Raw genomic sequence first — 12,878 nt, 5'->3', positions numbered from 1 at the left:
TGTCAGACATGGACTTAAGACCTTGAGGGTGTCCTGTGGTGTCTGTGTCTATTCCTAGGATCAATATTCAGTAGCAGCTGGTTGTTGTAATGTTGAGTGTAGGATTGATTTAACCCAAGAAAACAGTCACACAGTGTGGTGAGAGTTCTGAAATCAGGCATGTTTCTGGCCACCTGACAAGTGTACTGCAAGTCTAATAGTCACATTTCTATTACGTCTAAGGTAGCAACCAACTCCTGTCAAACATATCTGACATTTTAGCTTCTAAATATGTTCACCATCAGATAGTGCCATGTGCAGTCGTGGTCAAAACTTTCCATCCACTCATAAACAACATGTACATCACGGCAGTCTTCAGTTCAGATGATTTCTACAGCTCTCAGATTACTGTGATGGAATGAGCGGAACACAAACTACTTTGTCACAGAAAACATTCATTCATTCAAAGTTTGGTTCAATAATGAATTTATTATATGTCTTCTGAAAATGTGGCCACATCTGCTGGATCAAAAATATACTGGCCACAGTAAACAGAATAACCAGGCTACATAAATTAAACTAAAAATTAGCAAAAATGTAAATGTGAGTGAGAATTCATTGAGGTTCTCATCAACATCACAGACAATGTGAAAACACCTGAACCATGATACCTCAACAAGCCTACTCCATGGCCTGGAGGAAGTGAACAGATGAGGGGGTCTCATTCATAGACCTTCCACCACCATACAGGGTAATAAAAACCCTCATTTATGGGGTATACGATGGAAGAATATGCAGAAGTATGTGCAGGTAGAAAGATGCATTGTCTTGCAGTGTATTGATTATCAGATCAATACTATCATAACCATGGCCAACGTTTTGTGATGAAATCATATGAGTTACTGTAAGTCCCAGCCCCGATTTAGACAATTAAAACATGAAGGCGAGTTTTCTACCAAAACTAAAACATGTCTGTGAACTTAAACTTAAATGTGTGTAAATGATAAAATTGTATTTTATAGTTGTGGGAACTGTGCCTGCTTTGTTTTGATGGATTTATAGTTTGGGATGTTGAGTTCAGGGGCCTAGCTTTCAGTTATAAACAATCGTGAAAAACTGTCATAAATTCTTGCTGTGACTTGGCACAGAGATACGACATCTTGGACCCGGCATGTAATGGTTCGCCTTTTAATGTCTTGCATGACGCACAGAGGAAAGGATGCCAGAAACGTCACTGTTTCACCTCACAATGCCATGGAACATTTCTGTTAGTAAACGTGAAGTGAATATTGAACTTGATCCTTTCCTCTTCAGTTTCACACACTGGTGTAATGTGTTTCAACAACCAAGTATTCTGACATCATTGTTTGTTCGTGTAACTTCCTGTTGTCACAGTGAGACAGTTCAGTCACGTGTCCTTGCAGCTGCATTTTAGCAAATATCTGTCCAACAAAAGAAAAATCAGCTGCTCTAGTGATTCATGAAAATTGTTTATACATGTTGAACTAAATAGACATCGTTCATCGGCCAAAACACAACAAAATTTGAGATTAAATTCAACGTTTCACAAAATGCAACATCTCATTTCATGGAAAAGGTGGGATAACACTATTGTCTACTGCCTTTTCAAACTGGGGGCCATGCTGAGTGTCAGCAGCTGTGATTAATACCCTGACTAAAAGTACATTCCACACCAAAAAAACAGAAACTAACCTGTGGAAGACTGAAAGCACACTGGAAAGGATCAGGACTGAAATAAGTACACAACAAACACAGGAAATTAAATTGTACTGGAGCCAAAGACTTGGGTTTTGTCCCATCAAAAAAAAGAAGTGCTGCGTCACCTTTTCTGTAATCTGTAATTTTGTTGTGTTTTCTAAATTGTTGTTGGTTTTGGTGAATATTGTCCTCTTATCCAAAATGGACTTGTGTTTTATGAAACCTTGAGTTTTCTGCAATTTTTTTTCCAAAAATGTTGTAGTGTGTTTGTTGAATGTTGTGTTTGGAAACCTCAGGGCCACCATCCAGAACAATCCCATATGGTTCAAAGGCAGAATCCAAAGGCTGACATCCAAAACATCTTGAACACAGCAAAATACTAAGAATATAAGATAATAATAATAATAATGATAATAATAATGATAATAATACATTTTATTTAAGAAGTTCCTTTCAAGCTTTGAAAGTGTACAGAAGGATTTTGAATTTAATTCTTTGTTTGATCAGGAGCCCGTGAAGCTGCTGTAGGATGGGGGTAATGTAGTGGGAAGAAGGGGCTTTGGTGATGATTCGTGCAGCAGAGTTTTGAACCAGTTGAAGCTCATGGAGGGACTTGTGAGGGAGACTGAGAAGAAGAGAGTTATCTAAACAGGAGGTGACAAGACTGTGGACAAGGATGGAGGCAGTGCTGGGGGTGAGGGAGGGACGGAGTCAGTTGATATTTCGTAGGTGGTAGTAGGCAGAACGAGTGGTGTTATTGATGTGAGCTTTGAAGGATAGAGTGCTGTCGAGGATGACACCCAGACTCTTAACCTGGGGGGGGGGGACTTAGGAGCTGTCGATGGGAAGGGGGAAACGGTCAACTTTGGATAATGTAGATTGGGTACCAGTTAGAAGAATTTCAGTGTTATCACTGTTTAATTTCAGGAAGTTTGAAGTGAACCAGGATTTGATTTCTGATAGGCAGGTGGTAAGGGAAGAGGGCAGGAGTGTGGAGTTTGGTTTACTAGAGAGGTAGAGCTGGGTGTCATCGGCGTAGCAGTGGTAGTGAATGTTAAATTTACGGAAAATGGTGCCACGGGGAGGAGATAAGTGATGAAGAGAAGGGGGCCCAGGACAGAGCCCTGGGGCACACCTGTAGTGACTGGGAATGGTTTAGATTCAAAGGATTTGAGCTGGATGAACTGAGTACGACCTGAGAGATAGGAGTGGAACCAGTGAAGGGGGGTGTTAGTGATGCCGATGGAGGAGAGTCTGCTTAGGAGGATAGGGTGGGAGATGGTGTCAAATGCTGCACTGAGGTCAAGGAGGATGAGGATGGAGAGAGAACCGCAATCAGCTGCAATAAGGAGGTCACTGGTGATTTTTATGAGGGCAATTCCGGTGCTGTGGTTGGGGGCAGAAACCAGACTGGAAAGGGTCATAAAGGGAATTTTGTGTTAGAAGTGTATGTAATTGAGTGGCAACTACTTTTTCAAGGATTTTGGATATGAAAGGTAAGTTGGAGATGGGGCAGAGATTATTGTAATTATTGGGATCTGAGCCGGGGTTTTTCAGGATAGGGGTGATGGCTGCAGTTTTGAGGGATGGAGGAACAATTCCAGTGGTGAGTGAAGAGTGAATGATGGCAGAAATGAGGGGAAGCACAGATGGGAGGCTGAGGCAGATGGATCAAGCTGAGAGGTGGAGGGTTTAGATTTGCTGATGAGGTCAGATATTAAAGAGTCATTCTGGAGTTGGAAACTGGAAAAGTACCGACAGTGCTGTGGGGGTGCAGATGTGGGGAGAGGATGTGAACCTGAGTGTGAGTGTTAGTGGATGTTGGAAATTTATCATTAAAAAACTGCATTAGGGAGTTACAGATGTCACTTGAGTATAGGTGGGGAGGTAGGGAGTCGGGTGGTTGGAGAATTTTGTGAAGTAATGTGAACAATGATTTGGTGTTTCAATCATTGGAGATGATTAGACTGGAGTAGTGGTTTGTTTTCACTTGAGTAATTGAGTCCTTGTAATGGAGTGAGTGGGTTATGTACATTTCTTTGTGAATAGTGAGTCCTGTTATTTTATAGAGTCGTTCGAGTTGGCGTCCTTTAGCTTTCATGGCACGGAGATGAGGGGTGTACCAAGGGGCAGGTGTGGAGAAGGAAACAGACCGTGTTTTGACTGGAGCAAGAGAGTTGAGGATATCGTTGAGACTATTGTTGTAGTGGGTTACCAGTTCATCAGGGGTGGAAAGATGGTCAAGGAGCAGGATATTGTTAATGTTGGAGCAGAGAGTATCTACACTGTAAAAATGATAACTAGTAATTGTTTATCTCATTAGAGGTTTCAAATTAAACTGGCTCAGAAATAAAGGTTTGCAATAAGTAATCTATAAAATCTTGTTTGCCCAGCAAATTTCTCTCATAGTTGTCTTAAGTACTATTTTAAAATCAGCACAACAAGGATTTGTAAATCTTTGAGCAGATTTTTGAGTTAAGTTGGGCCAACTCCGTAGATTGTTCATGTGCACAACACTGCGCATGTCTGAACCAGTTCCAACAGGTTTTAACGGCTCTCTCCAGAACAGGCGCGTCCATCGGACATTTTGTGGACCGAAAAACTTGACCAAAAACGGACCAAGTTGGATGTTAAAAGACGTTGGGAATTTACTGCTTTTTCAAATTTTTGGACTAAGACTTATAGCTGCGGATTTTCACCTGGTTTGCCACACGGTATTCGGATATGTGTGGAGGCTGACAACAGTTTTGGTCAAGCAGGGAGAGGGTGCTCGCTGCAGAACCACAAAGGTGGAGCTGCACCAGAGTCAGCCCCGCCCCTAGTCGGTGCAGGCCCGCCCGTTGATAGACTTCCACAGCCAGCCTGCCCCAAGTGGAGGCAAGTGGTAGTAGCCACTGGATGGAAGAGTTGTGAGCAAGTGATTGGACTTCAACTTAATGGCTGTAAGTAACCCAACGTAACATAAACATAATTATTAAGTGTTTAAAATGTTTTCCAAGACATATGTCGACATAAGCATTAAGTTAATTTTTAAACGTTTATCTTGCAATGTGCTGTAAATTCGGCGGTAATTACACTCGGTAATTACGGTACATGCTAACGTAGCTAGTATGATAGTCTTTCCTAGTGCACTTGATTAGCACTAAAAAAATAAAATAAAATAAAAATGTGCTCAGTGTGTATATTATGAGAACTTACAGTAACTTTTTTTCATATTGAAAATGTGTGCTTGTGTGTGTTTGACCTGCACAGATGCATTAGACAATACTGAGGAGAGGGCAGGATCCCCTTCAGTCTCACAAGCGATGCGGCGAGTGTTGCAGCAGCTTTCACTGCACTTTTTGTAAAACGGCATTTGCCTATTTTCTTCTCTGTTCAATTTTGCTGTTTGGTTTAGTTTACCGATCTATTGATGTGTCATCAATAACATGTAAAATAAAATCATCAACATTGATGTATATCTTAAACTCTCAGTCATTCATTCATCTTCAGCATCACTTATCGTCACTAGGGCTATGGGGGAGCTGGAGTATCAGCAGACTTACTCGGAAAGGCAGGGTACACCTTGGGCTAGTCACCATTCAATAACAGAGCAGAGAATATACACACAGAGAAACATTCACACTCCCTTTCACACCTACAGGCCATTCAGCAGTTATCCTAACCTGTGTGTCTGTCTAAACATCCTCATAATCCATACAGCTATTCAATGCCATGAGATACAAGATTACAAAATAACTTGTCATTTCTCATTCACAAAGTAATACTGTCACCAGAACAAGACTGGTACCCCAAGATATTTAATCAATAATGCATACTAAGAAAATAATAAATATAGTTATTATTATTAGTTCAATAATAATACTGATTGCCTGAAACTGTTTCAGCAGTCTACTGTATCTTGAGCCGAGGTTATGTTTTTTCCAGACAACAGAAGGGGAAACAGGCCATGGGACGGGTGATTAAGGTCTTTTATGACGTTAGCGGCCCTGCGAGAATAGAGATACTTTTTTGATCCCAAGCCGAGAAATTACAGTGCAGCAGCAGCATTACACAGTGAGAACATAAAGAATAAAGAATATAAAGAATAAACTATTCAATGTAATATATAAAAGTATATACAGCAAATGGTCTATGTTGATAATAGCAATGTGCAATGTGTGTAATGTGTAAAGTGCGGAGTGACTGTAAGTAATGACCAGAGTTGTTATTGTACAGTGTGATGGCATGTGGCAGGAAAGATCATAACCTGCAACCTGCGAGGACATCGTTGTAGATATCCATCAGGGAGGGGACAAGGGCATTAATTTTTTTTGCTGTTGATGCTGATACGAATATTAAGTTATTCTTTTAGGATAAATATTCTAAGGCGTATTTGTCTACGAAATCTCTTCGTCCATCTGTCCTAGTGTGTTTATAGATAGTAAATGTAAAATGCAAAAGGCACACTTGGACTTGAACCCTGATCGCCCGCTCCTTTGACTCACAGACGTACCTACTGTACTATCATATCTGTTTTGGTTAATAGTTGTCTAATGAAATCCACAAAACTCGAGGGGAGGCTAACGAAAATGAATCATCTGCTTCATATATCAACATCTTTACCAAACTGTTTAATATTTGTGAACACTTAAATTTACTACTGTAAACTAAGCTCCCCAGCGTAGAATATATGAAATGCATATTGATTTATAAGCTTGTTTTGTCCTATGTGAAACAAAGTTCTAAAAAAAGAAAAAAAAAAAAACAAGGGTTGTTTGTGTTTAACCCTTGTTTTTTTGTATTTTTCATTTTTTTTGGTTGAACAGTATTTTCATTTGTTAAAGTAAAGTTGTCCACATGATTGCAGTGTTTTTACTTCAGCATGTTACTGGGGTCTGACCTGTGCTTCATCTTCATTACTATGAAAGATTTCTAGTTTTGCATTATGTATAAGTTCAGTACAGTACTATACTAATTCAAATACTTATGTTTTCCACTGGATACTCTTTAGACATCCGACATTGTGTCCCACCGAAAGACGGCAGCACTGAGAGGCCTTCCCATTTTACTCTGCGAAGATGCAACAAAGTTTTTCCTGAAGTGCTTGGTAAGTAATAGTAACTTAAGGAAAAGAAAAATAATTTAGGTCTTGCAGCTAATTCCTCATTCCCACAAGATGTTTTAAAGGAGTAGTTCCTCCAAAAATGGAAATATACACCTCCCCAGTGCAGTTTATCAGTCCAGATAATTTTGGGGTGAGGATTGCAGTTTTCCACTTTGGCTACCCTTTTTCCTGCTGAGGGGAAACAGCTGGTCTTTGTTGGGTGGTGTTCTTTAGTAGAAAATACTGCTATAGTTGTATCACAAGGTTGGTGGGTGATAGCTACAGACAATACATTTTAGTTTGTTTACAAAATGAAGATTTCAGAATTGACAGCCTCTCCATGTCATGACATTGGCTTATGCATCTCTCTCTTGTCCAACAGTTTCAGCCCTTTTGTCAGTCTTCACATTACATATTTCTCTGATTTGTTAATATTTCATACACTGTTTACACTAACTTGTTTACAATTCATGTAAATCACCATCCTTTTCACAAGTTAAGCGATCACTTCAGCTATGTTACCATTGCTTCATCAATTTTCTTTGGATGTCAGATTCCAGTTTATAGCTGCCCATTTTATTCTGCCTTTTGAACATTTCAACTGCTTTTAGCCCTTATGAAGCCAATCGTCTCTCTGCTTACACATTATACTTTTGAGCTTTAGCAATCGGTTTTTTAACATTCACATGCATTTTCTTCAGAAAATGCTCACTCTAGTTTGTTTGTCTTAGTTTTTCTAAGATCTTAATAATGTATCTGTTATTTTTCCTCAGGACACTGACACTTTGGCACCAGTGCTGCAAGGTGCGTCTGTTGCCATCCTCACCGTCCTACAAGATGAAGCTGACATCTCTGTGCGAGACCAGGCAGTTGTGTTGGAAGGGGACATCGTGCTGCACAACATTCCAGACCTCTCTACTGCCTTAGCATCCCTCTTTGGCCTTCTGTTTGCCCTCAACATTGATTATCCAAAACAGATGAAGTACACCTTCGAAGCAATTCAGACCATCTTTTTTGAGCTTGGTGGCTCTCGATGCTCGCAGCATACAAGGTCTCTGAAAACAAAGCTTTTACTGTGACTGTTAATGGAGTTTCATGTATTGTGGTTACACCGTGGTTGTTAACGGTCATGTAAAACAAAATAACCAGTTAAAATATGTGTTTCAAATATTTTTATTGTGAAGCCAACAGTGTATCAAAAATACAGTCATCTCTGGTTTTTACGATGCTTCGTTATTTGTGACATAAGTAACAAAAATAGCTTACAGCTAAGCAAATGAATAGTAAAAAAAATACATTAGCTGTGAGAGGAAAAAAAATAACCAGTTAAAATAAACAGAAGTTCTTGTTCATATGTAAATTCAGAAGCAACTAACCATAGGGGGAAAATAACCATTATTTACATGTTCAGCAAGTAATTGATTTCAAATCTTCAGCATGGAGGAAGATTCCCTCGAGTGTTACTAGTGTTACAGTATGCTTGTTTCATAATCTACAACAATTTGATTACAAAAAACCCACAGGTACAGAGCAAATTAATTAATTGAAAATCAATGTATTGTTGTTTGTTTTTTTTGTTTTACAAATGTTGTATGTGAAGCGGTTAGCCCGTCTGTTCATAAATATTGAATAAATATTTCAGATAACATTCAGCTGTAGTCTGTTTTTTATAATTATCCATCTGTTGAGCATTTTTCAAATAGAATTACAGCAACATACATTTTGCTTGATTTATAAAGGTAAAATGCATGTTTATTCAACAACAATATTTGTGTTTAGTGAATCTAGGAATATATGCCGTTGAAGGAATAATTGTACGTTTACTCAACAAGAATATCTATGTTTAAAGAAGGTAGAAATACATGACATTGAGCGGAGTAATTGTTTGTTAATTTAACAAAAAATCTGTGTTTGGTGAAGGCAGAAATACATGGCATTCAAGCAAGAATTTCTTACTATTCTCACAGGATTATCCTAATTAGGTGAACAAGAAGATCCAAGTTGGCAAAACTCTTGGCAAAACTTAAAAAGTTTAGTTAAGTCAACAACAGCAGGCAAAAGTTGAGAAAACTCAAAAATCTCTTGCATCATGTTGCCTGTTTTTTTTTTTTTACGTTTTCTCAACTTTTTCTTTTTTACAGTGTATATTAATGTTCTTTAAGTTCCGGAATGAAATCGAGAGTGATGACTTGTAGAGAGATGGAGTGCTGTGCTAAAAGAGATGAGAAAATGGTCACTTACATGGAGTTAATCAGCTGTGCAGTTGGAGGGGGTGAGACCAGAACAGCAGATTAAGTCCAGAGTGTGACCTTTTGTGTGTGTCAGGAAGTCGATGAATTGATGGAGTCCAAAACTGTCCAGGCATGATGAGAAATCTCTAGTGAGGGATAGATTACTGTTGTGTATATATGTGTACAACGGATTGACTAGTTTGGTCTAGCTACCGGAAAGCGCGGATGTCAGCAAACAGGTATGTAGCTCCTTGCACAAACACGCTGTTTTAACTACTTTTTTATTCATTTTGAGTCATACACGCTACAGTGCTGTGTTGTAAGGTGTCTGCTGATGTTGCATAACTTTTGGTGTGAGATGTGGAGCATGTTAAGACGCTTAAAACACAGTGTAAAGTTCTGACCCCATGCTGTTAGCTGTAATGGTTGGACCAAATGTGTTCGCATCTTCGGTACTGGCAAGTCAAGGGTAGCTTGAGCAATGAAGCTGCATGTTTAAATCGACCGAAGTTCTCCTTTAAGGAGTCCAAAGTTGACAGAGGTGTTATCATGTTTGGTGGGAGTGAAAGCCAGCCTAGATTGGCAAAAAGCCCCCGCAAAGTCCCTTTGTTGAAATTGAAATGGATGTTTCAAGACCCCAAACACACTAGTAAGCGAGCAGCATTGGTTCCAGACAGATAATGTTACTGAGTGGCCATGCCAATCCCCGGACCTTAATCCAATAGAAAACTTGTGGGGCGACCTCAATAATGTTTCTGCGGCAAACTAAATACTAATTCAGTGATTCACAGGAAAGCTGAATCTTCAAGCATCTTTTCAGTTTAAACAGTAAATGTTTGAGTTTGTAAAGAAAAATGCAGACACTGCTATTTTTTGGAACCGCCTAATATTCCTTTTTTTTCACTTTCTGTAAAGTAGAAACACATTTGATCAATGTTTCTTCATTTTTTGATTTGGAATAAAATGTGCACTTTTCCCAACGCATTTGCGTGCACTGCAATAAAAGCTATTATAAGGATTTTGAGCTTTACTCACTTTTTTAAACACATTGCTAATATTTCGAACAGAACTGTACAACTGATCACTTTTTGGATTTTGAATCAACGGTGGGCATAAGCTGGTTTGTGACTGGATCGAGATGGCAACCCAGGTAGTAGATGAGGATGGTGATATGGATTGCGATGACTGGAAGCTGGTAATGAGGCAGGAAAAGGAGGCAGGCCCACACAAGTATGCCAGCAAGAGAAATAACAGACAATTAGAGGAGAATATTTCTGATAAGGGAAACCGGGCTGTTCGCATGTGAGTGGACAGGGAGGAATTTAAGATAACACTTAAATTCAGGATGGAAGATGAGCAGGTCAAACTAAGTCCATTAGCATTGTCTAGGGAGCTGAGAAAGAAAATGGGAGACGTCGAAATGGCAAAGGTACTTCGAGATGGGAACTTGTTGGTGAAGTGTGAAGTGACAAACAGAGAAATAAAGTGTTGCTTGTTGAAAGCATGTCCAAAAAAGCTGTGAGTTCTGGGTGTGAACAAAGTTACTCGAGGAGCGATAACTGGCATTCCTGTTGAGGAAGACCGAGAAAACTCAGAGCAGTGAGGTAAGGAGACTGAAGAGACTAATGAAAACAATAAATGATGACAGAGTGGACAATATGTCAGTGCTGATAGAGTTTCAGGGCTCGGCACTTCCGTGAAAAAATAAGCATAGGTTGTAGGAGTTTCCCAGTCATGACTTATGTTCCTCCTCTATTTTGGTGTTACAAATGCCAGAGGTACGGGCATATAGCAAATGTTTGCAACAGAAAGCAAAAAGTGCACAAAGTGCAGAAGTGATCACAGGACTATGGACAGAGTGTGCTGGCTCAGTGTTGTAATTGTGGTGGCCAGCACAGTGACATATGGAGGCTCTGATGTCAGGAGAAGAGCAGTGGAAATCCAACAAGTGAAAACAGTTAACATCATGAGCTATGCTGACGCAGCATAGAGAGTGCAAGGACAAAAGGGAGTGGAGGAAACAGGAAATGTCAGTCAAAGTTCAAGATCAGGAGGTCAAAACCTACAAGTCAATACAGAACTGACTGTGGATGAGCTGATTTTGTCCCCTTCGGACCATCTACCTCTCCTGGCTCCTGCTGTCTCACATACTGTCAGATCCAGACCGTCACACCCTGGGCTCCGCTTGATCATTGCTCTCCTCTGTTTCACTATCTCCTTATATCTGGATTTCTGTAAATGTTTCATGCCTCTTCACTCTGATCTCTCTGTCTACTACTAATGATCTTGTGTGGCCTGCCTTGTTCCAGGTCACCAGGGTGGACAGGAGGTCATGTGGCTCGGGCACCACTTGGCGATGTCTCGTCCTGCTCAGTTGTCTCCTGGATCCATACTTTTTACATATATTCATTTGTATCAGATAATCTGTCAATGTAACTTGTAAACTGTGATTTGTTGTTCTGTTCTGTACACGCGACATCTATTGCATGTCTGTTCATCCTGGGGAAGGGATCCCTCCTCTGTGGCTTAAATCTTTCTCTTTGTCAAACTATCCTATGGGCAGCAAAGCAAGCAATTCAAAGGAAAGGAGGAAAGAAAACCATAGTGGATATAAGAATGTGAGAATAGATATAAAGTATTTAAAGGGTTAAAAAGAACTCAAAGGACTATTGGAGGAAATGTTGTAGTTCAACAGGAAGGGAGATATAACTTACTTAATTATGGGAAATGATTAAAAGAATGAATGGGACTAAACAAGAGTATGAGTATCCTGTTTGAATTGGAGGATGAGGAAAAAGTTGTGACATGTTGACATGTACCTTTGTTAAAGTGCATTGCTCTAAAAATATCAATGACGATATTTCCCTTTCTGGAAGGAAATAACTTTGAATGAGAAACTAATACAGCAAAATGAAGATAGGGATGTGAGATATGTAAGAAATGGTCAGTTCACCAAAGCAGAACTGAGGCAAGAAAACTGAGATGTCATTGCCAGGAAAAGCTCAGATATGTAATATTATGATCAATCAGCTAAGTGTTTCATCTGAAAACTTTTACTGGAGTTAAGGTATAAAGTTTGGAAGAAGGTGAATTTACCACAGATATGGAAATAGGCGGTGGTTATACCAACACATAAGCCAGGAAAACTTTGTACAAACCCAGGGAATTATAGGTCTATTGCCCTAAAATTTAATATATGTAAAATAATCAGTGATATAATAGTATTAGTATTAGAATATCAATTCATGTATGATTAGGGAAATTTGATTCAAAAAGATTTTAATTTTGAAAATGGAATGCCTCAGGGCACTACTGTGATTCCTCTGTTATTTTCTATGATGATTAAATGATGTTTCTCAGAGTTTGGAGAGTGGGTTGGGATTTTCTCTTTTCACTGATGATGGGACAATCTGGAAGAGGGTTGGGAATTTGGACTTTATTGTTAAGAACGAGGTTATCGCTGAATCAGGGAAGCTGTGGCTCAGGGGAAGACCTGACGTCTTGTTGTTGTTGAAGGTCGCTGGTACGATTCCCCTGGTCTGCATTGTCAAAGCCCCTTGCACGGCAGCCACCACCATCAGTGTATGAATGTATGTAGGAATTACTGAAAGTGTCTGCTAAATACCTTAAATCTAAATAGAAGAGTATCTACATTTTCAGTAGACAAAACAAAGCCAATGCTCTTTCTATGGAAGATAGAATTAGTATAAACTTAAAACGAAAATGATAGAATCAAGAGCTGGAGAGAGTGAAACAATTAAAATTTCTAGGAATGTGGCTTGATAAGAGAATAACATGGGCCGTGAATATTACAGTTTTTCTCAGTCGCTTTGGTGCTTTTCTCACATCACTATTAACATTTG

Source organism: Sparus aurata, chromosome 12, assembly GCF_900880675.1.
Source record: "Sparus aurata chromosome 12, fSpaAur1.1, whole genome shotgun sequence".
Classification (NCBI taxonomy): domain Eukaryota; kingdom Metazoa; phylum Chordata; class Actinopteri; order Spariformes; family Sparidae; genus Sparus; species Sparus aurata.
Note: the sequence above shows the minus strand (reverse complement) of the source record.